The 26,691-nt window shown below is 39.1% G+C and overlaps 1 long non-coding RNA gene across 1 annotated transcript in view; it reads right to left on the bottom strand.

Annotated features, from left to right (window-relative positions):
* Positions 1 to 7,638: 7,638 nt before the first annotated feature.
* LOC135362324 (uncharacterized) overlaps positions 7,639 to 26,691 on the bottom strand; it is a 42,409-nt gene continuing 23,356 nt past the window's right edge. Inside the window, exon 3 of the long non-coding RNA XR_010406890.1 lies at positions 7,639 to 8,017. This is a non-coding gene — a long non-coding RNA (uncharacterized LOC135362324). The remainder of the gene's footprint in view (positions 8,018 to 26,691) is intronic.

Here is a 26,691-nt window from a genome sequence, read left to right on the forward strand (position 1 = left end):
ACAAAATCTGGTAACCAGGGTATGGACTTACGTTTTCATTTTGAGACCCACTCTTGACTACAGTCTCTTGACTCTTGATCTACCTATTATTATATATTCATATTTGATTGAATCAGTTCAATCAATTCCATCCGTACTATAGGAACTGGAGCAAGGCAAGCTGTTTGCACAAGAAACTCAACCCTTTGCCCATGTAGCCGTGGCCTTCCTGCTGATGACTGAAGGAAGAGTTCTTGTTGATAGAGCCAACAGAAAGAAGGAAAAGATGGCAGCCTTCTCTTCTACCTCACACACCAACCTGTCAACAAAGTTCTAACTATGGAAGATGGGTCCATATGCAAAAGCAGAGTGCTCACAGAAGGTTTTGCCCTTCTGAGGAACCTACAGATCCAGTAGAGGGGGAAAGTATGTTTTGGCTTTGTGGTCCCAACAGTTGAGTTTTATACATTTCTGAGAAGGATCGTAGGAAACTTGAAAAAAATCTTTTGAAAATCCTTGGGTTTTGGTTTTGTTGTTTGTTGTTTGTGTCTTTTTTTTTTTAAGATTTTATTTATTTATTTATTTGACAGAGAGAGAGAGACAGCAAGAGAGGGAACACAAGCAGGGGGAGTGGGAGAGGGAGAAGCAGGCTTCCTGCTGAGCAGGGAGCCCGATGCGGGGCTTGATCCCAGGACCCTGAGATCATGACCTGAGCAGAAGGCAGACGCTTAATGACTGAGCCACCCAGGCGCCCCCGTTTGGGTTGTTTTTAACTGTAAACCTACAAAACATTTTGTTCACTGTGTTTCTTTTTTCTCTTTCTTTTTTTTCTTTTTAGATCTTATGTATTTATTTGAGAGAGAGAAATTGAGAGACAGAGCGTGAGTGGAGGGGGGAGGGGCAGAGGGAGAGGGAGAACCAGACTCCCCGCGAGCAGGGCTCAGGTGAGCGGGGCTCCACTCCCGGACCCCAGGATCATGACCTGAGCTGAAGGCAGACTCTTAACCGACTGAGCCCCCAGGGGCTCCCTGATGACCGTGTTTCTAAATTTACTGTTTGTAAGGGTCCATTTAAATTTCTGTTTATAAGTAAAAATAACTCTGTATCGTGTATATTTTATTGTGGTGGTGATTTAAGGAACATTAAGTCTCCATTTCATAGACTCTGATCCTCTTATGTCCTACAAGCAGACAAATAACACTTTCTCAATTATTGTTAACCTACATTATTGTTCCTGGGGTTTTTGAGCTGAATTTCTGTGCAAATGTCTTCATAACTTAAATAAATAAGCAGACCAGTGCAGCCTGGCTCAGAGGTAACAAATAGACCAGAGCCGCTGCTCCTTATCTTACGGGTTGCCCAGCCTTCTAAAAACTGATACAGACTGGTCATACATCAGACCTGATTTATGGAACACATCAGACTTAATATTTTGATGGGGCATTGTTAAGTAAAATTACGTATTCAGGAAATTCTAAGTTGGTTTACAAAGAACATATAAGCTCTGGTTTATAGGCATTTGAAAATACTTTTTCATAACTATTTCTTAGGTTTCTCTTTTCTTAAATGATTTCTTTCTAACAATTATACCAAGTGTATATGACTTTGGTGCTCTTACAAACATGATTTCTTCATCCTCACGGTGCTAATCTTGGTGTTGTAACAGCCCCTGCAGGGTGATTATAAGTTCAGACCCTGAACTGAGACTGATGAAAATTTGTATTGTGGTCCTCTTCATTTTCTAGCTGTGTAACCTTGAGCAAGCTTCATGGCCTTTCTGAGCCTCGTTTACTTACCTATAAAATGGGGATGATAATACTTACTCCATAGGATTGTTGTGGGGTTGCAAGGAATAAAAGCTCTGAGTACAGAGGTTGGTACATAGTAAGTGCTCAGTAAATGTTGCTCTTTAAAGAGAAGGCGAACAAAGCTTAGAGACATTGAGAGGTGTGCCCTTGATGTGGACAAGGCTAGGACCCAGGTTTGCTGACTTCAAAGCCAGTGATGAAGCCTTCTTGCTTTGTTTGCAGTGCAGCTCTTTTAAAGTGTGACTCAGCAATGTTCCTTACTACCTTCTGCCTACATTCTGATCAAACGCAAAAGCACTTTTTCCTCTTAACCAGTGGACTTCGAAACCTTCCATAGATGCCTTCGTGAAAGTTAATGGACAACTGGGCCCTGTCCTGGTATAGGAAAATGCAGCAAGGTTAAGTCATAAAGGCAAATCACTGAGAAGAAAATATTCTACAAAGATGAGCTTCAGTAGTGGCTCATTGCCTCAAGCAGGAAGCTGCGCTAAGAAGCAAACTGGTCAGTGAGACTCAGGCAAGTCTCAAGGTCTTTACATCAATGTATTTTAGTCTATCTCTTATAACAGACATTCTTAGGACACATGATCCGGCTATTCTGTTCATTTAAAAGGAAAAGTACATTGGCTTAAATGTATGGCAAGTGCCCAGAACTTGCAAACACAGATACTAGCCCCTTAAATATATATATATATTCTTTTCTATGTTGAGAAAGCTTATAAATGAAGTTCATTTTGGTACTGTGGTTCTTTGAGCTTTCTTTTTTTTTTTTTTTTAAAGATTTTATTTATTTATTTGAGACAGAGAGAATGAGAGAGGGGAGGGTCAGAGGGAGAAACAGGCTCCCCACCGAGCAGGGAGCCAGATGCGGGACTCGATCCTGGGACTCCAGGATCATGACCTGAGCCAAAGGCAGTCGCTTAACCAACTGAGCCACCCAGGCGCCCTTCTTTGAGCTTTCTAAGGAGGCTCTTTCCCTTGAGTTCTGAGTGGGGCTGTTCTCAAGAACAAAATCCCTTGTTACTGCTGTACATCTCTGCTCCCAATGTGCTTTCTGAGTCACTTCAGTTTAATTTATTTACCCTTCAGCTGCCTTCAATGCACGTTTGAGCCTTACTGATGTTCGTGGGGACTATGTCATAATCACAAGCAATAAAGCCGTGGTCCTCTATTTTTAACCTTGGAGCCAATACCATTCCATTTCAGAAGTTAATGTTCTAGGCTCTTGAGCCCTAAATCCTAAAGATTCTGGTTGAGTTCTGATCCTGGAATCCTCAGAAACTGATGGGGATGTTTCATGATTTCAAGTTCTGCATTTTCTTACATGGAGTTTTGCAAGCGATTTGCCAGAGGAGGGATACTCTGTTTTGTTTCTGGAAGAACTAAAAGAGAGAGAGAGAGATAGGGTATAAGTGTAGAAACAGCCAAAATTTACCTGACCCTTCAGTAGGACATTTTTTTAGTTGGTTCTTATTATTATGGGTGACTTTCAAAACAATAGCTCTCAAATATTTAACCAAAAATGTATGATGCAAGGTGGCTCAATTTTTTTGTTTGGTGAAATGTCGGTTGGAAGATATACACAGTGTAAAAAATATTTTTTGGTTTTACGGGAGGCATAAGTTGTCAAGCACCATCTTAAATTCTTATGAAATAAACCAAAAACAGCATCAAGGTTTGAGACTTTTCTTCAATCAGCACAGGGAAAATTAAAAAAAAAAAAATTAACCCAGGATCTCTGAAGATGACACAGATTTTAATGGGGAAAAATAATGAACATAAATAAAATCAAAGCTATCTTGATGTTTTTTGTTTTAGAGGAAAATTCCCTGGAACTTTAGGCAGCTCTTTAGATTCTTCCTTCACCAGGAGACTCCTTCCAAAAAGAAAAGAAAAATAACAATTATAGAGAATATTTGCAGAACTGTGGTTGACAAGAGAAAAAAGATATAGTAGTTTTCTGGTTTTAAAATGGACCCAGGCATATCTCTCCAAATTCAGGTCTTCCTAGTAAATACGGTATTATATTTCCAAATACAAACTCCACCTATTTTGTTTATAAACTGTAATGTCTGATGCAGTTTCCTTAGACAAAAATATGATCTCCTTAGTACATGGCTCAATCCATGTAAAAAGATATTTAGGGGGATGATTCACTAATCAGGAACCTCGCAAATAGCAGAGAGAATAGACAATGCTCCCTCCTATCTGCGAGGACATGAGATTTTATGACCTGGAAAGATGTCAGTGTAATGGGCACTTGAAGGTCCACACTAGCTGCTTGGCATGGATCCTGGCACTACTTTCAGCCTTATTCATTGCTGTCTTCCTGCTGGGTGCTAGGTGACTCAGGGGCTTGCTTTTGGCACACGCAGACCTTCTCCTCTGAATTTCAAAGGCAGTTTAGCTCGACAGCCACTGAACAGAGTGGTTCATGACTCAGGGAACAACTGTTTGGTGGCCAAAGAGAAATGATCTTGCCATAATAATAGCCTGCAATCTGCTATCTCCTTCCTTCCTAAAAATCTCAAAGACCACGGGAAGAACTCAGCCCAGGGAGATATCAACTCTCAGGTAGAGAAGTGGAAACAAAATCCTAGAGAGACACAGTGCCTCTCGTCTGGATCAGGGATCCCTACCCACCCTCCCAATCTCACCACCCCCTGGTTAGAAACTGAACTAGTCTGAAAGTCTCCTGATGTGAATTACTAATGATCTAGGGAAGTGATTTTTTTTTGCAACAACTTCCTATAGCTCAGGAAAGATGGGTCATTGCAATTGTCACCTGGTTTCTTGAGCAGTCCAGACTAAGAAGATAGGCACTGAAAATCTCCATGAGTCACTCATCAACTTTTGCCCATACTAGAAGGTCAAGTGAATATCGAAAGTGATACTGATGAAATGAACGATGCTATGAGTCCAGTATGAAAAAATGCCTGTCTCTTCCATTGTCAAGCATCTCTCACCAGCATGAAAGCCCAGTGAGGTGTTTATAGCTCACCAAAACTTAACATGGAATTGTTTTTCAGTCTGGGGACAGGGGAATGAAGGAGGGAGTAGGGGAGAGACAAAATCCTTCTCTGATATGAAAGCAATGTAGAGATTAAAAATGTAGAGTTTTGGATACACACCACCTGGAATCAAACCCCAACCTATTAACATTATAACCTTAGGCAAGTTATACCATCCTTCTATGTGTCAGTTTCCTAATCTGTAAAATGAGGACAATACAAAGGGTTGTTGTGAAGATTAAATTAAAATATATGAAGCACTTAAAATAACGCCTGACACATGAAAAGCATAAAAATGTAGCTAATATTACAGGAAGAGTTAAAAATTTTTTAAGTTTTAAATTCATGCTGAATATAATTTTTTAAAGGATAGAAGTTTGACCCTTCCAGCATGTCTTCCCTTCTTTTCTATTAACTTGATCTCTTTTTCCCCTTTAAATATTCATTTTCTCTCACTCTTACTCCCTTACACACAAATACACAAAGCTGCACAGTCACACTTACAGGAAAAGCATTAAACCAGAGTTTGTAAACAACACTTTGAATTCCATATGTCACCTTGATCATGCTATGTGTCTATTAAAAATATGTATTTTTTAAATTTTTATATATTTATATATATTCATGTGCCTTTCCAGAGATATCTCATTTCTCAAAGGTCAAACTATAGCCATCTAAGATGGAGGGGAATGAACAACTGGATATGAAGCACTCAGTTGTGCTACAGACTTCCACCTTCAGCCATGATGGAGTAATTAGTAACAGACTAGTCCTCCTGCTCTAAACAAATATAAAACTGAAGCAGAAGCTTTCACACTTTGGGCAATAATCAGAGAAGGAATGTGATTCCTGAAAAAAGGAAAACACGGGATGTCAGCTTCATAATCACCTGCAGCTTTCTACCTAGAAACACCTTCTGCACTGTGATGCAGGAAGGGAGAGCTGAGGCAAAGCACAATGATCTCACTGAGCTGATGGGGTAAAGATTGGAATTCAGGGTTGTTTAGTGACTGAAATTGGTGCATCAGGTACCAGAGAGAAAGAGGCTTAGAGAAAGAGAGAAAGAGCTCCAGAAACATGCATAAAAATGTCCTTGACTCTTCCACTGAACACTAAATTGTCCCCTGCATAGAAAAAGGTCTGTGAGCCATGGCAGAGAATTACCAAAAAAAAAAAAAGAAAAAGGAAAAGAAAGAAAATATGAGCTGAACAATGATTCCAGAGATTGCATAGGGCTTGGAGACATTCGAGATCTGACAAGGCAGAACGGAGAGACCTCACTGCACTTACTGGGCATTTAGTTAAGATCTCAGAAGGGCAAAGTCTTCTGACTAGAACTGGCTATTCCAGTTCTAGCTTAAGAGTTACTCTATACGCTCCCCCAAAACTTTAAAAACAAATCTCAAATGATCAAGCTAATCTGTGACTAATTTAACCACCTAACAGAACAAAAGTCAACACTCTTTAAAGGAAGACAAATAAATCCACTTGCAACAATGTAAAATCCACAATGTCCAGTATACTGCAAAAAAAAAAAAAAAAAAAAAAAATCACTAGCTATTCAAAGAAACAGAAAAATACAACCAAGAGCAAAAAATAGTCAAAACGAACAGATGCAGAGATAACACTGATACTAGAATTGGTAGACAAGGACTTCAAAACATAGTAAGAACTTTAAGGAGAAACTAGACATAATAGGTGAACAGATGAAGAATCTCAGCATAGAAATGGAAACTATAAAAGGTACCAAATGAAAATTCTAAAATTATGGTATCTGAAATAAAAATTTACAGAATTGACTTAAGAGCAGATTACACACTGTAGAAGAAGATATCGGAAAACTTGAAACACAGGACGTAAAAAAAAAAAAAAAAAACTGAAAAAAATTAATAGATCCCAGGGACCCGAGGGACAATACAAAGGTATAACTGGAGTCCTAGAAGAAAGAAAAGAGAGATTGAATCAGAAAAAGTATTTGAAGACCCAATGACCAACTTTCTCCCTGACATTTGATGAAAAAAATCACCCCACAGATCCCAGATTTGCAAACGAATCTCAAGCAAAAATACGAGCAAAATCGTACCCAGACATGTTCTAGTCATATTGCTGAAGCCAAAGATAAATAGAAAAATCTTTTTTTTAAGTTATTTATTTATTTATTTATTTATTTATTTATTTATTTTAGTAATCTCTACACCCAGCGTGGGGTTCAAACTCACCACCCTGAGATCAAGAGTCACATGTTCTTCCAACTGAGCCAGCCAGGAGCTCTGAAAAATCTTTAAAATAGCCGGAGAATCAGATACGGAAGAACAAAAAAATCAAAATATTGCTGACTTCTCATGAGAAACAATGAAAGCCAGAAGACAATGGAATGACCTCTTTAAAATATTGAGGGAAAAAAAACCAAACTTGCCAATGAGAATTCTATCTCCTTCAAAAAGTGATGGCAAAATAAAGCCTTTATTTAGATAAACAAAAGCTAAGATAATTAACCACTAGCAAACTTGCACTATAAGAAATGTTGAAGGAAGTCCTTTGGGCCGAAGGGAAATTGCATATACAAAGGAGCAAAGAGCATCATATGTATATAACATATATATACATATATACACACACATAAATATATACACATATGCACACACACACATATAAATTTTTATTTCTTAATTTTATAATTTCCTTAAAAGTAGTTGCGTAAAAATGTGGCTTATAATATACACAGAAGTAAAATATATGAAAATATCACTTTATAAGATTCTTACAGTATACATGAAATGACATTATATTAATTTGTAGAAAATTATAAGTTAAGAATGCAAATAATAATTCCTAGACCAAACAGAAAAAATAAAAATCAAGCAGTTTTGTTAAAAGTTAATAGAAGATTAAGACTGTGCTACAGAATACTAGTTATTATAAAAGAAGGAGGAGAAAAGGAACAAAGTCTGATAAGACAAATCGAAACCAAATAACAAGATGATAGACTTAAACTCAACTATATTAGAAATTACATTAAGTGGAAATTGATTAAACACTCCAATTAAAGGCTGCTGTTGTGGTGGCTTAGATGGTTAAGCATCCTCCTTCGGCTCAGGTCATGTTCTCAGGGTCCTGGGATTGAGCCCTGTGTCAGGCTTCCAGCTCAGCGGGGAATCTGCTTCTCCCTCTCCCTCTGTCTCTCTCCCCTGCTCATGCCTTCTCTCTCTCTCTGTCTCTCTGTCTCAAAAGAATAAATAAAAAAATCTTAAAAAAAAAAAAAGACTGCTGTCGTGAGACTGAATAAGAAAGCAAGATCTAAGAAAGCAAGATCTGTGCTAAAGATTTGTGCTCTAGGGCGCCTGGGTGGCTCAGCTGGTTAAGCGACTGCCTTCGGCTCAGGTCATGATCCTGGAGTCCCGGGATCGAGTCCCGCATCGGGCTCCCTGCTCGGCGGGGAGTCTGCTTCTCCCTCTGACCCTCCCCCCCTCATGCTCTCTCTCTATCTCATTCTCTCTCTCAAATAAATAAATAAAATCTTTAAAACAAAACAAAACAAAAAAAACAAATAAAATCTTAAAAAAAGAAAAAATCAGTTGCAGAGGATCCATAATGAATATCCTTTATATAACGTGTGGAGTAATATCATTTTTGGATATACTTTACATGATGGATTCTATATATAAATACACACACATTTGGGTGATAAGTTCAGGCTGTTCTTACCTTTGAGGAAAAAGGAGGGATAGGAACTACATTGCGGGGTGTTGTATGGAAGAGTTAAACTAAATGTGTAATTTTATTTAAAAAAGTAAACTTGGGCGCCTGGGTGGCTCAGTCGGTTAAGCGACTGCCTTCGGCTCAGGTCATGGTCCTGGAGTCCCGGGATCGAGTCCCGCATCGGGCTCCCTGCTCGGCGGGGGGTCTGCTTCTCCCTCTGACCCTCCCCCCTCTCATGTGCTCTCTCTCATTCTCTCTCTCAAATAAATAAATAAAATCTTAAAAAAAAAAAAAGATTTGTGCTCTAAACATTAACAAACAGATGAGTTTAAAAAAAAGAATGAGAAAAGACATTACATATATATAATATATAGACGCTAATCATAAGAAGACTGGAGTGTGATATTAATATCAGATGATACTAACAGAGATAAAGAATATTTCATAATGCTAAGAGTCACTTTATTAAGAAGGAATCATAATCCTCAGTGAGTATGTGCCTATTAACAGTGCTTCAAAATACATGAAGCCAAAACGAACAGAATTAAAGGAAAAAATAGACAAATCCAAAATTATTGTCAGATGTTAACTCTCCTATCTCAGAAATTGATAGAACAAGTAGACAAAAAATTAGTGAGAATATAAGATTTAAACAATTCTTTTTTTTTTTTAAAGATTTTATTTATTTATTTGAGACAGAGAGAATGAGAGACAGAGAGCATGAGAGGGAGGAGGGTCAGAGGGAGAAGCAGACTCCCCGCCGAGCAGGGAGCCCGATGCGGGACTCGATCCCGGGACTCCAGGATCATGACCTGAGCCGAAGGCAGTCGCTTAACCGACTGAGCCACCCAGGCGCCCCCGTCCCCCTATTTTATTTATTTATTTGACAGAGATAGAGACAGTGAGAGAAGGAACACAAGCAGGGGGAGAGGGAAAGGGAGAAGCAGGCTTCCCGCGGAGCAGGGAGCCCGATGCGGGACTCGATCCCGGGACTCCAGGATCATGACCTGAGCCGAAGGCAGTCGCTTAACCAACTGAGCCACCCAGGCGCCCAAGATTTAAACAATTCTATCAACCAACTTAATCTAATTAACACTCATTGAACATTATACTTAACACCTGCAGAATATACTCTTTTCTCAAGTGCACAGGGAATGCTCACCAAAATAGAGCATACATGGGGCCATAAAACAAATTTAAATAACTTTCAAAGGTTTATAATCATATATGATATATTTCTGACCACAAAAGCATTAAATTATAAATCATCAGCAAAAGATCTAAAATAGCCCCCAACTGAACTTTAAATGAATAATAATTTTTAAAAAATCATATCTGAACAGTTGTGGGATGCAGCTAAAGAAAGATTTAAAATAAACAATGCAGGGCACCTGGATGGCTCAGTCAGTTAAACATCTGACTCTTGATTTCAGCTCAGGTCATGGTCTTGAGGTCATGAGATAGAGCCCCATGAAAGGCTCTGTGCTCAGCGGGAGTCTGCTGGGATTCTCTCTCTCCCTCTCCCTCTTCCCCTCCCCCTCCCACACTCTCCCTTCTTCTCTTTCACTCTAGAATAAATAAATCTTTAAAATAAATAAATAAGGGGTGCCTGGGTGGCTCAGTCATTAAGCGTCTGCCTTTGGCTCATGATCCCAGAGTCCTGGGATCGAGTCCCACACTGGGATCCCTGCTCGGCAGGAAGCCTGCTTCTCCCTTTCCTACTCCTCCTGCTGTGTTCCCGCTCTTGCTGTCTCTCACTCTATCAAATAAATAAATAAAATCTGAAAAAAATAAAATAAAATAAATTAATAAACGAAGCAAAAAGCTAGAAAAAGAAGAGGAAATAAAGCCAATATGTAGGGATAAACAACAACAACAATAATAAAGATAAGAACAGGGGAGCGCCTGGGTGGCTCAGCCGGTTAAGCATCCACCTTCAGCTCAGGTCATGGTCTCAGGGTCCTACGATTGAGCCCTGCGTCAGTTCCCTGCTCAGTGGGGAATCTGTTTCTCCTTCTCCCTCTGCCCACCACCCCCCCTTAGATAAATGAAATTAAAAAAAAAAAAGAACAAGGGTGCCTGGGTGGCTCAGTCATTAAGTGTCTGCCTTCGGCTCAGGTCATGATCCCAGACTCCTGGGATTGAGTCCCGCATTGGGCTCCCTGCTCAGCGGGGAGCCTGCTTCTTCCTCTGCCTCTCTCTCTGTCTCTTATGAATAAATAAAATCTTTTAAAAAAAAAAGGACAATACAAGATTATTATGAGTAACTTTATGACAATAAATTTGACAATTTACTTGAAATACAATTTGTGTCCTAGACACTGATATAAGACAAAACAGAAAATCCAAATAATCCTATATCCTTTACCTATGGGAGAGGAATTAAAAACTTTCCCCAAAGAAAACTCCAGAGATGGTCTCACTGGTGAATTCTACCCAAAAGAAATAATAGCAACTTACATAAATTCTTTCAGAAAATAGAGAAAAAGGAAACATTTCCCTATTTACTTTATGAGGCTAGCATAACCCTGATAATAGCCAAAGACACTATAGGAAAAGAAAATTATAACTATTATCTCTCATGAATATAGACAGAAATATTTAACAAAATATAAGCAAATCAAATCCAACAATATATAAAAATGATACTATATTTGTGACCAACTAGATTATATTCCAGAGTGCCATATGGGTTTAATATCTGAAAATCAATGCAATTCACCACATTTACAAAATACAGAAGAACAGTGACATGATCATTTCATTATATGTCAAAGAGAACTTAAAATTCAACAACCATTCATGGAAGAAAAAAACAACCAACAGTTTTAGTAAACTAGGAATTAAGGAAACATTCATAACTATAAAGGGCATTTATGAATAACCTACAACTAAGCTCCCTCACCTCACTAAGTTCAGGAACAAGACAAGAATGTCTGTTTTCACCATTTCACAACATTGTCCTGAATATCTTAGCCAGGGCAACAAAGGGGCGGGGGTGGGAAACGAAATGAAAGCCATAAAGTTTAGGGGGAAAAAAAAGAAGCAAAATGTTTTTATTTATGGATGACATTTGTACTAAAAACAAGGATAAGTCCCCATCATATTATTGACCATGCCACAAATCACCAAACCACATGACCATGAGATAACTGTCAGGAAATCCCCTTAATATTCTGGGCTCAGCCTTTCAGGGTTTAGGCCAAAACAAGGGCAAAGAACATTGCTATGGAGGGGCTGTTTTCTGCAATGGAAAGAACCCTGGGCTAGAAGTGCTCTATTGCTGGATTTGCCAGTCAGAAATTGTGGGACTTTGATCAACTACTTTACCTCAACTTTGCCGTTATATCGTCATCTGTAAAATGGGAAAGTTAATCATTTCCAACCCTAAGATTCCAATTTTGGTCCTCAATAGGCAAATATTTGTTCATTCAGCTTCTAGCCCTAGACAAAATTAGGGAAGTGGGAGCAATGCTCCATCATTCCAGGTTCCTGAGAGAACAGACAACCTAGACTCCAGGAGCTGTACCACAAAAATATGCCAAAGATACATCTGATTCTCCCCATTTTCCCCCATCATCTCTTATCCGCAATAGGCTTTTAATTGGTTTCCCTGTTGATATCTTGCCTTTCTTCAATCCGCCCTCCACTAGCAGTCAAAGAGATATTTTTAAGGATAAGTGAGTATACCATTCTTCTTCTTAAAACCCTCCAGTGGGTTTCTCATTGATCATGGAATTAAATCCAAATTCCTGACGGGCTAATAAGGCCTAAATGATGTGGCTCCTGACTATTTCTCTGACCTCCCCTCTTAGCCTTGTCTCATCTGGCCCACTACACTCCAGCTCCCCTGGCCTAACTGTCCATCCTGTGTGCCAATCCTGTTTCTGCTCCATGGCCTTGGTTTTTATGGAGAGACTCTCCTTCTTATTCGGGACATGGCTGACTCCTCTCCCCCCAGGCCACGGAGACCTCTCTCACCCACCCTGTACAAGGTAGTTGCATCTCTGCCCTACTTCTTAACTCTCTGTCACTTCAACTGTTTCCATTGTCTTCGTTGCTCGGTACAGTCGGTAATTTTCCTACTTAGGCATTATCTGCTTCTTAGCTAGACTTTATTGCTCTTGTTCACAGCTGTTTCCCTTTATCTGGAGCAGTGTCTATATGAGATGCTCAGTATACCTTTTTGAATGAGTGAATGAACTATATGTCTTGCTTGAGTTGCCACCGAACCAGCCTGCTTCTGGGTCAGCCCAGACCACCCCAGACCCTTCCCAGTCTACCTTTTAAAGAAAGTCAGTGCAATTTGTATTATGTACAATATATTTATTAAGCATCACGTAAGTACTTGTTCTGTGGATGTCAAGAATATGACAGGATTCCTAGACAGCAAGGTTCACAATCTAATGATGAAGACAGACCAATAATGATAATCAGAATTAGAATACTATAATGTTCTAATAATTATTTGACTAATAATTATAATACCTCAAGTTTTATGAATACTTTCCAGTGTTCAAAGTACTTTCCTATAAATTATATCATTCGATACCAAGAGAGTAGCCATCTTTTTCTGTCATTGTTTTCAACCAGAAAGGACTCAAAACAAAGGAAAGATGATAGATGTACCCTGACATAGCAGAAAGACTATGGGGCTTGGAATTCCCTAGAACACCTGTGTTCATCACTTTAAAAAATAATAATGACAATAATAATAAACACTATTTACTGCGAACTTACTATGAGCCCAAGAAGCACTAAGTTATGTCATACAATTAATTCAGAGTCAGTATATAACAGGTGACCTCAAAAGAATAACCTAGCCGCTTTAAAACTCAGTTTCTTGTCCCTAAAACAGTGAAAACTTACATGGTTATCGCCAGAATTTGGAATAATATACAATGGGTAGTTGGTATATGGAAGAGACTGAAAATATTAGTGTTATTTTTAATAATTACCCCAAATCAGATTTATTCCTGAGTTACAAGAGTGGTCCAATATTTGCAAATCAATCAATGTGATACATCACATCAATAAAACAAAGGATAAAAAGCATATGATCATTTCAATAGACACAGAAAAAGCATTTGACAAAGTACACATCTATTCATGATAAAAAAGAAAAACCTCAACAAAGTAGGTTTATAGGGAACATACCTCAACTTAAGAAAGGCCATATATGGAAAAACCCACAGCTAACGTCATCCTCAATGGGGAGAAACTGAGAGCTTTTCCCCTAATGTCAGGAACAAGACAAGGATGTCCACTCTCACCAATTTTATTCAACACAGTACTGGAAGTCCTAACCACAGCAATCAGACAACACAAAGAAATGAAAGGCATCCAAATCGGTATGGAAGAAGTAACTTTCACCACTTGCAGATGACATGATACCATATATAGAAAAGCTTACAGACTCTACCAAAAAACCCTGCTAGAACTGATGAAAGAATTCAGTAAAGTTGCAGGATACAGAATCAATCTACAGAAATCTGTTACATTTCTATATATCAATAATGAAGCAGCAGAAAAAGAAATTGAAAAAACAATCCCATTACAATTGCACCAAAAATAATAAGATACCTGGGAATAAACCTAACCAAAGAGATGAAAGACCTGTACTCTGAAAACTATAAAACACTGATGAAAGAAATTGAAGATGACACAACAAAATGGAAAGACATTCCATGCTCCTAGACTAGATCAACAAATATTGTTAAAATGTCTATACTACCCAAAGCAATCTACACACTGAATGCAATCTCTATCAAAATACCAACAGCATTTTTCACAGAACTAAAACAAACAATCCTAAAGTTTGTATGGAACAACAAAAGACCCCCCAATAGCCAAAGCAATCTTGAAAAAGAAAAGCAAAGCCGGAGGCATTAGAATTCTGGACTTCAAGTTATATCACAAAGCTGTAGAAATCAAAACAGAATGGTACTGGCACAAAAATAGACACATAGATCAATGGAATAGGATAGAAAACCCAGAAATTAACCCACAATTATATGGCCAATTAATTTTCAACAAAGGAGGAAAGAAAATACAAGGGGGAAAAGTCTTTAGCAAATGGTGTTGGGAGAACTGGAGAGTAACATGCAAAAGAATGAGATTGGACCACTTTCTTACACCATACACAAAAATAAATTCAAAATGTGTTAAAGACTTAAATATGAGACCTGAAACCATAAAAATCCTAGAAGAGAGAACAGGCAGTAATTTCTCTGACATCAGCTGGAGCAACTTTTTTCTAGATATGTCCCCCGAGGCAAGGGAAACAAAAGCAAAAATGAACTATTGGGACTACATCGAAATAAAAAGCTTCTGCAGTGACGGAAACAATCAACAAAACTAAAAGGCAACCTACAGAATGGGAGAAGATATTTGCAAGGACAAATCTGATAAAGGGTTAGTATTCAAAATATATAAAGAACTTATACAACTCAACACCCAAAAAACAAATAATCCAATTAAAAACTGGGCAGATGACATGAACAGACATTTCTCTACAGAAGACATCCAGATGGCCAACAGACACATGAAAAGATGCTCATCATCACTTACCATCAGGGAACTGCAAATCAAAACCACAATGACATATCACCTCACCCCTGTCAGAACAGCTAAAATTGACAACACAAGAAACAATAGCTTTGGGGGAATATGTGGAGAAAAAAGACCACTTGTGCGTTATTGGTGGGAATGCAAACTGGTGCAGCTACTGTGGGAAACAGTATGGAGGTTCCTCAAAACGTTAAAAATAGAGCTACCCTATGATCCACGAATCTCACTAGTGGGTATGTACCCAAAGAATACAAAAACACTAAGTCAAAGGGATACATGCATCCCCATGTTTATAGCAGCATTATTTACAATAGCCAAGACATGGAAGCAGCCCAAGTGTCCACAGATAGCTGAATGGATAAAGAAGAAGTGGTATATGTATACATTGGAATGTTCTTCAGCTGTAAAAAGGAATGAAATCTTGCCATTTGCAATGACATGGATGGAGCTAAAGTATTATGCTAATAGAAATAAGTCAGTCAGGGGGCGCCTGGGTGGCTCAGTCGTTAAGCGTCTGCCTTCAGCTCAGGTCATGATCCCAGGGTCCTGGGATCGAGCCCCGCATCGAGCCCCGCATCGGGCTCCCTGCTCTGCGGGAAGCCTGCTTCTCTCTCTCCCACTCCTCCTCCTTGTGTTCCCTCTCTCTCTGTGTCTCTCTCTGTCAAATAAATAAAATCTTTATAAAAAAAAAAAGAAGTCAGTCAGTCAGAGAAAGACAAATGCCATATGATTTCAGTCATAGGTGGAATTTAAGAAACAAAACAGACGAGCAAAGAGGAAAGAAAGAGAAAGAAAGACAAACCAGGAAACAGACTCTTAACTATAAAGGACACACTGATAGTTACCAGAAAGGAGAGGTGTGGGGGGCCGGCTGAAACAGTTGATAGGGATTAAGGAGTGCACTTGTCCTGATGAGCACCAGGTGATGAAAAAAAAAACTTAAAAAAAATAATTACCCCCAATCTGATATTTTAGAGAAGTCTGTTGGCAACAAGGCAAGCGGTGGCTCAACTGTTACTTGCTCCCTACCAAAGCTGTTTGATCACTGGGAGATCTGTATCTGTGCTAGACCAGAGTCAGTGAGCCTCCATACCCAACCTGGGAGTCTGAAGTTCTGAAGGATTAAAAAATAATAACCATAAAACCACTAGCAACTCTTAAACATAAATTTTATATAGTACATTCTTAATTGTAATATTTTATCCACTTATTAAACAAAATAATGTCACTGAGCTGCCACAAAACTGGCCCTAAGCAAGAACTCATCAACCCAGATGGAAATGGGGAAGGGAGGGCTTCATAAAAAAAAAAAAAAAAGTGTCATCTGAGCTGGACCTGGAAGGATGGGGAAAATTTGCCTATGGGGTAATGAGATTATTCCTATGGGATGAATAATTTGAAAGCAGAGGATAACACAAAATATTTGGGATCTCATCTACATATTTTTAAAGTAGGTTTATCTTTCTGGCACTGTTTTCTTTGCTGCTGGTGCTCTTTTTAAAAAATGATATTAAAGTAACTTGTGTTCCCTGAGCAATTCAATGAGAGCTATCAAAGGGGTTTGGGAGAGTTCTTTTAGGTGTCAGAAAGAAGAGAGACTGGACAGTTAAGCGTCTGCCTTCGGCTCAGGTCATGATCCCAGGGTCCTGGATCGAGCCCCACGTTGGACTCCCTGCTCAGCGGGGAGCCTGCTTCTCCCTCTGCCCCTCCCCCCTGCTTGTGCTCTCTCTCTCGCTCTCGCTCTCTCTCTGTCTGAAATAAATAAATAAATAAATAAATAAATAAATAAATAAATAAATAATAAAAGAAGAAGAAGATGACAGACTGGACCCATGGCCAGACATGCCACTGATCAAATAGGCAGTTAGCATGCAAATAACAGAAAATCAAATATACTGGGTTCAGGAAGGACCAAATTTCAAAAAAAAAAAAAAAAAAAAAAGGAAGGACCAAATTTCAAACCCTTGGAACACTGGACTTTCCTAATGAATTTCCAAGAAATTGTGCTCATTGTCTGCCAAGCGGCAGTCTCAGAAGTGCTAAAAGTGTGCCCACAGGAGGAAAAACACCATGTTCCTCTAGAAGACCTTGTATATTCCCAGGTATCATTTTATCCACGGGAGACTGAGGACAGGAACACATGTCAGTGTATTCTTGCAGGTCTGTACACGTTCCATTGCATGGCAAAGAGGAAAAAAGACCACTTTTTGGCGGCACTAATTTAAAGATGCCCAAGAACAAAATTTCCCAGATCTTCCCTGCTGTTCATGGTCCTCACAAAGCATCTTGTAATGTCTTCTTTCTTGAGGAGGAACTTCCCTGTCATGAGCCCCTACCATATACTAGTACTCTTTGTAACCATGGCAACAAGGTAGGCATTATCATTTCCATTTTCCAATTGAGGAAACTGAGGTTCAGATCCCTCAGCTAATAAGTGTCAGAACCAAAATTTCAACCAACATCTTCTGCCTCCACAAGTCTTCCTCCTAAGTTCCTTGCACCTTCTAATTACTTCTTAAGACTCCTACTGAACCAGTTGTCTGAAATCAAGACTTGACTAGACATCAGATACCTTGTACTCAGTCTGCATCCTTGTTTGCTCACCACTCTGCCTTTAATAACAAGAGTCATTAATCATCAGTTATGTGCCAAACGTTATGTCAGATGCTGGGGATAGGAAAATGCATAAGATATCCCTGGTCTCAAAGATTTCCTCATGTAGTGAAGAATTCCGTTTTATGCTGGGTGCCTGTGACACCATATGTATTTTTTTTTTTAAATCCCTTTATATCTGAATCAACCTAGCCAACAATAATTGAGCAATCCAAGTGGCTAAAAGAGAAAAATACATTGGAAAAGGAATCTTTTATGGGAAAGAGGTGGGGAAACCATATTCCAAATTGTTCTTTCTAGTAACAATTAGGAATCCTGAACCTGGGCGCCTGGGTGGCTCAGATGGTTAAGCGTCTGCCTTTGGCTCAGGTCATGGTCCCAGAGTCCTGGGATCGAGCCCCATATTGGGCTCCTGGCTCGGTGGGGAGCCTGCTTCTCCCTTCTCCCTCTCTCTCTGCCTCTCTCCCTGCTCATGCTTTCTCTCTCTCTCTCTCTGTATCTCTGTGTCTCAAATGAATAAATAAAATCTTTAAAAAAAAAAAAGGAATCATGAATCTTAATTTTATCCCTTGCTACCAGCATTGCAGAAAGGAGCAGATGAAAATATGAACTATGCAACATTAGGTAACAGGTTTAACTTTGCTGGATCTTGTTTTCTTTATGGAACAAATAAGTCCCATTCTGAGCCTATCTCAGAGTTGCCAATAGGATCGTATCAAAATCTTGCTGATGGCAGCCATGTGGTACCACCTCTCATTTTACAAATGGAAATAGTTCCAGAGGGAGAAAGGGACTTGCTTAAACCCTCAGGGCTAGGTACTGTCAGTTCTGGGATTAGAACCCTTGTCTCCTTGCCAGGTTGGGGGTCTTCTTCCTTGATCATGGGTGCAGGGTCTGCAGGAGATTCAATATATACTGAATTATATTCATCATAACTTACATGTGAAAAGGTTTTCATTGTTCTAAAAAGGGAATGCACATATGTTATCTCTATTTTGAGTTTCTAACACTCTAAGGGCCCCTACGAGGCAGATACTATTATTCCCATTTTACCAATGAGGAAAGTGTGACTCAGAAGAGCCATAATATTTCCAGTATCACACAGCATGCAGCAGAGAGACAGAGCATCAGTCTGGGTTTTTAACTCCAATCCACCACTCTTACAATTCCTACACATTGAGTTTGGGGCAGGCAGAGAAAGGGAACTATACACTAAACCTGCTCTTTGAGGCCTTAGAAAACAGCAAGACCTTACATATCTGGCTTCATTTGGAAATGGTATTTTCCTCCATGGAAGGACTTTCTCAGTTAACTGAAGCAGACCCCATTTCTGCAGCTTCCCTTACTCTCCTTACTTCCCTTGCTTTAGCTCTCATGTCAAGTGCTTTTAATGGAAAGCCTTCCAAAGTGCTTTACTATTTGGAACAACTTTTCTGAAAAGTAATTTGGTAATAAGTTAGCCAAAGAAATAATAAGAGATGTTCACAAAAATTTAGCTACAAATGTTTTCATTGCTGAATTACCTGCAATGGCCAAAAAAATTTTTTTTAAGTTGAAAAATTTTCCAACAGTAAGGGATTGGTTGATGAGCCTGTTTTTACAAAACAAATAATCTCTACACCGATGCACACACTAAGATGCTATCTCTGAGTAGTAGGATTATCGGTATTTTGTCTTCTTTTTTTTTTAGATTTTATTTATTTATTTGACAGAGAGAGATAGAGAGAACAGGAACACAAGCAGGGGGAGTGGGAGAGGGAGAAGCAGGCTTCCCACCCAGGAGGGAGCCCAATGCAGGGCTCGATCCCAAGACCCTGGGATCATGACCAGAACTAAAGGCAGATGCTTCACAACTGAGCCACCCAGGTGCCCCTATTTTGTCTTCTTTTTGATTAAGTGTACTTTCTAAGTTTTTTTCCAAAGAAAGTAGATTGCTCTTTAAGTTAAGAAAATTTTATTTTAATTTTTTCAAGATGCAAACGCCATACAATTCAATAGCAAAATAACAAACAACCCAATTAAAAAATGGACAGAGGATCTGAATAGACATTTTCCAAAGAAGACATATGGATGGTACATGAAAAAGTGCTCAACATCACTAATCATCAGGGAAATGCAAATCAAAACCACAATGAGATATCACATCACACCTATTAGAATGATGATTATCAGAAAGACAAGAAACAACAAGTGTTGGTGAGGATATGGAGAAAAGGGAAAGCTTGTACATTGTTGGTGGGAATGTAAATTAATGCAGTCATTGTGGAAAACTAGATGGAGGTTCCTCAGAAAATAAAAAATAAAATACCATATAATCCAGCAATTCCACTTCTGGGTATTTATCTGAAGGAAACAAAAACACTAATTTGAAAAGATATCTGCATCCCCATGTTCATTGCAACATTATTTACAATAGCCAAGGCATGGAAAGAACCGAAGTGTCCACTGAGGGATGAATGCATTAAAAAATGTGATATATACATATATACACATTTATGTAAACACACAATGGGATTTTTAAAAATTTATTTATTTATTTATTTGAGAGAGAGAGAGATCACAAGCAGGGAGGAGGGGCAGAGGGAGAAGCAGACTCCCCACTGAGCGGGGAGCCCGACACGGGACTTGATCCCAGGACCCTGGGATCATGACCCGAGCTGAAGGCAGACACCTAACTGACTGAGCCACCCAGGTGCCCAACACACAATGTAATATTATTCAGCCATAAAAAAGAAGGAAATCTTGCCATTTGAGACAACATGGATGGACCTAGAGAATACTATGCTAAGTGAAATAAGACAGAGAAAGACAAATGTTGCATGGTCTCACTTATATGTGGAACCTAAAAAATCAAAACCAAAACAAAGAAAACCAACTTACAGATATAGAAGTAGGGAATGTGGGGGTGGGCAAATGGGTGAAGGTGGTTAAAAGGTACCAATTCTGAGGCACCTGGGTGGCTCAGTCATTAAGCGTCTGCCTTGGGCTCAAGTCATGGTCCCAGGGTCCTGGGATTGAACCCTGCATAGGGCTCCCTCGGGCTCCCTGCTCAGCAGGAGGCCTGCTTCTACCTCTCCCACTCCCCATGCTTGTGTTCCCTCTCTTGCTGTGTCTCTCTCTGTCAAATAAATAGATAAAATCTTAAAAAAAAAATAAGGTACCAACTCCTAATTATAAAATGAGTAAGTCCTGGGGATGCCATGTACAGCATGGTGATTATAGCTAACAATACTATATTGTGCATTCGGAAACAGCGAAGAGGGTAGATCTTAAAAGTTCTCATCATAAGAAAAGAAATTTATAACTGTGTGGTGACAAATGTTAGCTAGATTTCTTGTGGTGATCATTTCACAATATACACATATACTGAATCATCTTGTACACCTGAAACTAATGTTATATGTCAATTATATCTAAATTAAAAAAAAAAGACAGGGCGCCTGGGTGGCTCAGTTGGTTAAGCGACTGCCTTCGGCTCAGGTCATGATCCTGGAGTCCCGGGATCGAGTCCCGCATCGGACTCCTTGCTCAGCGGGGAGTCTGCTTCTCCCTCTGACCCTCCCCACTCTCATGTGCTCTCTCTCATTCTCTCTCTCTCAAATAAATAAATAAAATCTTAAAAAAAAAAAGACATGTTGACAAGTTGAAAAAAAAAGCATACGTTCCTGATGTTCAGAGGAACATCATCTCACTTTCCTGATAGTCCAGCCATCGGCATGGACCTTAACTGCCCAGATAGGCTACTGAGATGTATGGAGCTTGTTTCCACTACATGAACGGTCTTGGACTCGTGTACTCTTTGAGTTCTCAGGACTGCCTTTTATGGTCATTCTATTATCTCAAAACCAGCTTTTCTGGCTTGTCACCATCAACGTCACAATCCCCACCCCGCAACTTCTGGCCCACAGCTTCTAATCTGAAGCAGGCTGGGAAATTAGATCATGAAGATTTAGAATCATTTATAAAAGAAAAACATGTGAAAGTCCCTGAGCAAGTATATAGTACTCTACAAATATACAGTCTCTGGTTATATTTTTTATGTTATTTTACACATGCACTGATATTTATACTATCGTGTCTCGGTTTCCTTATCTGTGAAATGGGTGTATTCCTGTACCTACCCTCTACAATCAAATGAGTTATTATTTGTAAGGCACTTAGACCCACGTCTGGCACTTACTGAGTAATGCGTAAATGCTTGTTAAAGAAAAAAAAAGTGATTAGAGTAAAATAAAAGCACAAGGACTCTGAATCAGAGCTTGAAGGGCTTTGACGTGAGGAAAGTGCTTGAGCTTTATGGAATGATCTCTGACGTCTATTCTTGTCTTCTTGGACATTTTTCTGGTTTACTTCATAGTCCTCAGGCCTGTCATATGAGGTGGGGCCACACACACACACACACACACACACACACACACACCAGCTTATGTGTCAGTACACCCATCATCCTTCCTCTTCTCTGTCTTGTCGGATCCCCTGGGCTCTCACAGTCAAAAAATTCAAAGGAGGAAGCAATATGACTGAGGATATGATATCACTTTTCTATGACGAAGCAAAATTTTTCAATACAATAACGACTAAGATAATAATAAATACTACGCAATGAACAAGTTCCTTCTTTTCTGAGCTAAGCATTTTACATATCAATTCATTTAACTTCCAGAACAATCCGAAGTGGGAACTGTCGCAATCCCCTCTCTACAGATACTGAAAACAAGGCCTGGAGAAGCTTAATAACTTGCCCACGGTCACACAGCACTAATCACACCGACTCCCAGTGCGGAGCGTGGAAGGCTCGTATTCTCAAGTCATTCTATTATTTTATGGGTGCATATAATTCCCAGAAGGGAGTAATCCATAGAAGAATGAGTATTAATTGCTTGGCTCAAATTAGAAGTCTCTGGTAGTCCCAGTTTTACTTCCTTTCTCTTTTGCATAAAGCGTTCGCTATCCTAATTTGGTTGAGAAATCACTGGGAACACGAGAATCTTCTCCAGGGAACCCTACTTAGTGCTCTGCACTTGGAGGCAAAAGTCCTGTGTTTCAGTCCTGCCTTCTGATCTTTTGTTGCTGGGCGAACACAGTGATTTGATTTAAACTGTTCAAGCATCAGTTTCCTTATACTCAAAGTGGAGACAATGACTGCTGAGTTGGTTGTGAGGGCCAAAGTACTAATGTCTGAGAAAGTGTCCTATAAACCCTAACGAACCATATAGACAGAGGTAAGATTATTGTTTATTGAAAAAAAAATATGGCGTCCTTTGATCTTCAGCTAGAATCATACAGTGATGGCTGACTTCACTTCCACAAACAGCAACCTTAGCCATCCATGCCCCTCGGAGGACACCTGAGTTGGACCACTTTGGGAGTGACACGCCCAGAGAGACATTCCATCAAGATGCAGATAAACTGTCCTTCATATCTTCAAAGCACCCAGGCTGCAGAAATGTGCTTGAATTGTAGCAATAAATGGGTACAGTCAGACATCAGTAAGAACTTCACTAAGTAGATTACGTTAATTAAGGAAGACTCTGAGAACTCCCTTCATGGGGTACTCAAAAACATGTGGGTCCTTCTACCTTGAATGTTTTAGGAAGTGACCTGAGACCAAGCAGAGACTTGGATGAAATGACCTCCTCCTCTTTCCCACTTCTGTCCTGCCATGAAGTTATTGCATTCAGTCTTTTGCTCAGTGTTGCCAATCATCCTCATTTAGTCATACTGGGTTCCTTGTGCCCTAGATCAGCTGCATCCACAATACCAAAGACAACTCATTAAGGCTGTCTAGTTTCTTTGGTGTAGTTTCAGGCACACACAGTCTCCAAAGAACACATGTGCACTTTTATATACCTCAGAATGCAAGAGACTGTGGCACTCGATTTCTCCAGGAAAGTCTGTAATTATTACTGATGATACTGAATACCTCATATTTACATAGTGCTTTATACCCTTCAGTAGCCTCTATTTTGTTAGATTTCAAAGCCACTATTACAATACAGATAGGCAATTATGGTCCATATTTTACAAAAGACAAAATGGAGACAAAGAGGTTTAACAAGCTGCCCAAGATGACACATCCAGTAAGTAACTGAAATGACCCTCAGATCCAGAGCATTTTCTACCACTCACATTAAAAAAAAAAAAAATCCACTTTCATTCCATGGACCACCTAAGATAGAAACAGGGTAAAAAGGGGCAAGGGATTCCAGGCCAATGTTCACACGGCTATTTAAACTTCTGGTCCCCAGAAATCCCAGGTAACTCTAAGTTCCTTCCTGGCACAAGACATTCTGCCCATTCTGACCACAGAAAACCTGGCCAAGAATTACGGTTGCCCTGCCTGGGAATCTTCCACACATGGTGGCTCCCCATAGCAAATCCCAAACCGTCTTGCAAAGATCACCCATAGACGGAGCACCTGACTTGAGGAAGACCAAGCTTCCATCCTGCCTTAACATTCACAGAATTAACAGCCTGCTGGCGCTGAAGGAGGGCAGTTGTAAGCTGACTTGTAATAGGTAGAAAATACCACATCGCGTCCTAACTTCTAAGACGTTACTGAAAAGTTCCCAACTTTAAGAAATTTTCAAATCAGGGGTGCCAGGGTGGCTCAGTCGCTCAGTTAAGCGTCTGCCTTCAGCTCAGGCCGTGATCCTGGGGTCCTGGGAACGAGCCCCACATCGGGGTCCCTGTTCCTCAGGGAGCCAGCTTCTCCCTCTACCCTCTGTCTCTCATGAATAAATAAATAAATAAATAATCTAGGGGCACCTGGGTGGCTCAGTTGTTAAGCATCTGCCTTTGGTTCAGGTCATGATCCCAGGGTCCTGGGATCGAGCCCCATGTCGGGATCTCTGCTCCGCAGGAAGCCAGCTTCTCGCTCTCCCACTCCCCCTGCTTGTGTTCCCTCTCTCACTGTGTCTGTCTGTCAAATAAATAAATAAAAATCTTAAAAAACATTTTTTTCAGATCACATGGAAGAGGTAGAAGGAAGATCACATAACTCAATTCAACATAATAAGTTGAAATTTTTCTTGCCGTGTGAGTTGGTGCACATCCCATTCTAGATCCAGGGGGCTTGTGGAATCATGAGAAGAAGGGTCCTGTATTTGGCACGGGTAATGGATGGTGATGGAAACCCTAGCTTTAACTATTTTTCCCATTTTGTGTTTCAATTTTTTGACTCCATCATTTTATTAACAGTAGCCACTTTCAAATGACTTTTGTGGCCCTTAAAAAAATAAAAGCACGTTAAAAATCACAAAAACAAGCTAAAGTACACAATTTTCAGGCAGGTCTATATTGGCAAAATAGCAAAATTCCAACAAAAGTAACACTAAATAAAGTGGATCTTTACCCATATAAACCCATTAATGCTATTTTAACATTACTCTCCTTTGCAGAATAAAGGATATCTAGTTTAATTGGAGATTATTTATCCAGAAAATTTTGAGCATCACAAAATTCAACCAGTCTAGGCCAAAATAAATATCTAACTATATATAATACATTCTCAATAGTTTGAAAAAAGAGAAATAAGAAATTATTCAACATTCAGAATTATGGTTTATTTAAAAATAATACATATTAATTTTTTTCATGTACACTGCATATTATAAGGTAAGATATATGTGGGAATTAATGAGAATGAAACATATAGTTGTAATATTACAATTCAAAATAAGCCTATGTTACATAATACTGAGTTTTAAACACAAAAGCTTCATGTTATTTCATTTATTTCAAATATTTCTCCAACAGCATCACAATTTTTAATTGTTGGCCACGGAATTATCAGGTTAGGGCATCAGTGATAAGTCTCACTCTGTATTAATAGATTATGTCTACACTTTCAGAGGCAAATTTGGATTAAATTCTTATATAACTTTAACACTGAGCTAAAAATAAACATGGGAAAATATTGGTCTGATTCTTTGAAGGATTTTTTAAATTAGAAATAACATTAAAATAAAGTTTTATGTAAACTTAATATGACATAATCGGGGCATAGATTTAATGTGATCCAAAAACCAAAAACTCAATCACCAAGAACCAGAAACAAAATAATAACAAAATAAGCTTTAAGTTTTTAAGAGTAAGCCACGAAATTTCAGAATATCAATAATAATTTTCCAAATTGTTTCTATAACCCATCACTTACACTATCTTTCTTCGAGCTGGCCAACAAATGTGTGCTTTAGGAATACCAGCAAATTTCATGTATCTCCTTCTGTATGCATTCTTCTCCTTGGAATGAAATTTTCCCCAAATTAACATAATTCCTTTATGCTTTTAAAAAAAACAACAAAAATCATAGTACCCTAACAGGAAAAGATGCTTGGAAGCCACATAGAAAACAATAAAATTACAACCTAAGGTTTTTTTTTTTTTTTAGTACTAAGGGTAATAAAAATAAAATCATATTTTATTGCATTTTTCACTCAAGATTTCAAAGTTCCCCAAACTAAGACTTGCTTCATTCATTACTGATGTGTATTTATCCCTGCAGAGGAAATATGGAATTTGACTAATAGCAAATGTGTACTTCCAATATGACTATCCTTTTGGACCAAGAAATTAAAAAAAAAAAATCCTCAGGAGAAAATATTAAGTGGAGTCAATTGTAGCTGCATCTCCTTAAATTGACCAAACTAGGATTCTGCCAGTCTTGATGCATGGAACTTTTCTACATAAGTTTTCCAGTAGTAGAGCTGAGTGGGCACAAACCTTCCACAATCTCACATCCAGCCTCAATGTATCTGCAAAACAGCTTCCAGAAGGCTTTGATGGTCAAAGTCTTCTCTTTGAAATGAAACAACCCTATCTGGGGTTGCACCTGTAATCTTGACCTTTCACAAGAATATTGGAACACAATGAACCTAAAGACTAGGCCAGAGGGGAAAAACTCAGACCCAGACTCAAATCTCTTTCTAGGTCCACATTCCTGTGCTTCTTCCCATCCATCTCTTGGTGCACAAGCCCACAATGACAATAATCAAGATGATAGATCTGGA

Source organism: Mirounga angustirostris, unplaced genomic scaffold (assembly GCF_029215605.1).
Source record: "Mirounga angustirostris isolate CCGP_5_RB_7025 unplaced genomic scaffold, mMirAng1.0.hap1 SCAF_13, whole genome shotgun sequence".
In the NCBI taxonomy this organism is placed as follows: Eukaryota; Metazoa; Chordata; class Mammalia; order Carnivora; family Phocidae; genus Mirounga; species Mirounga angustirostris.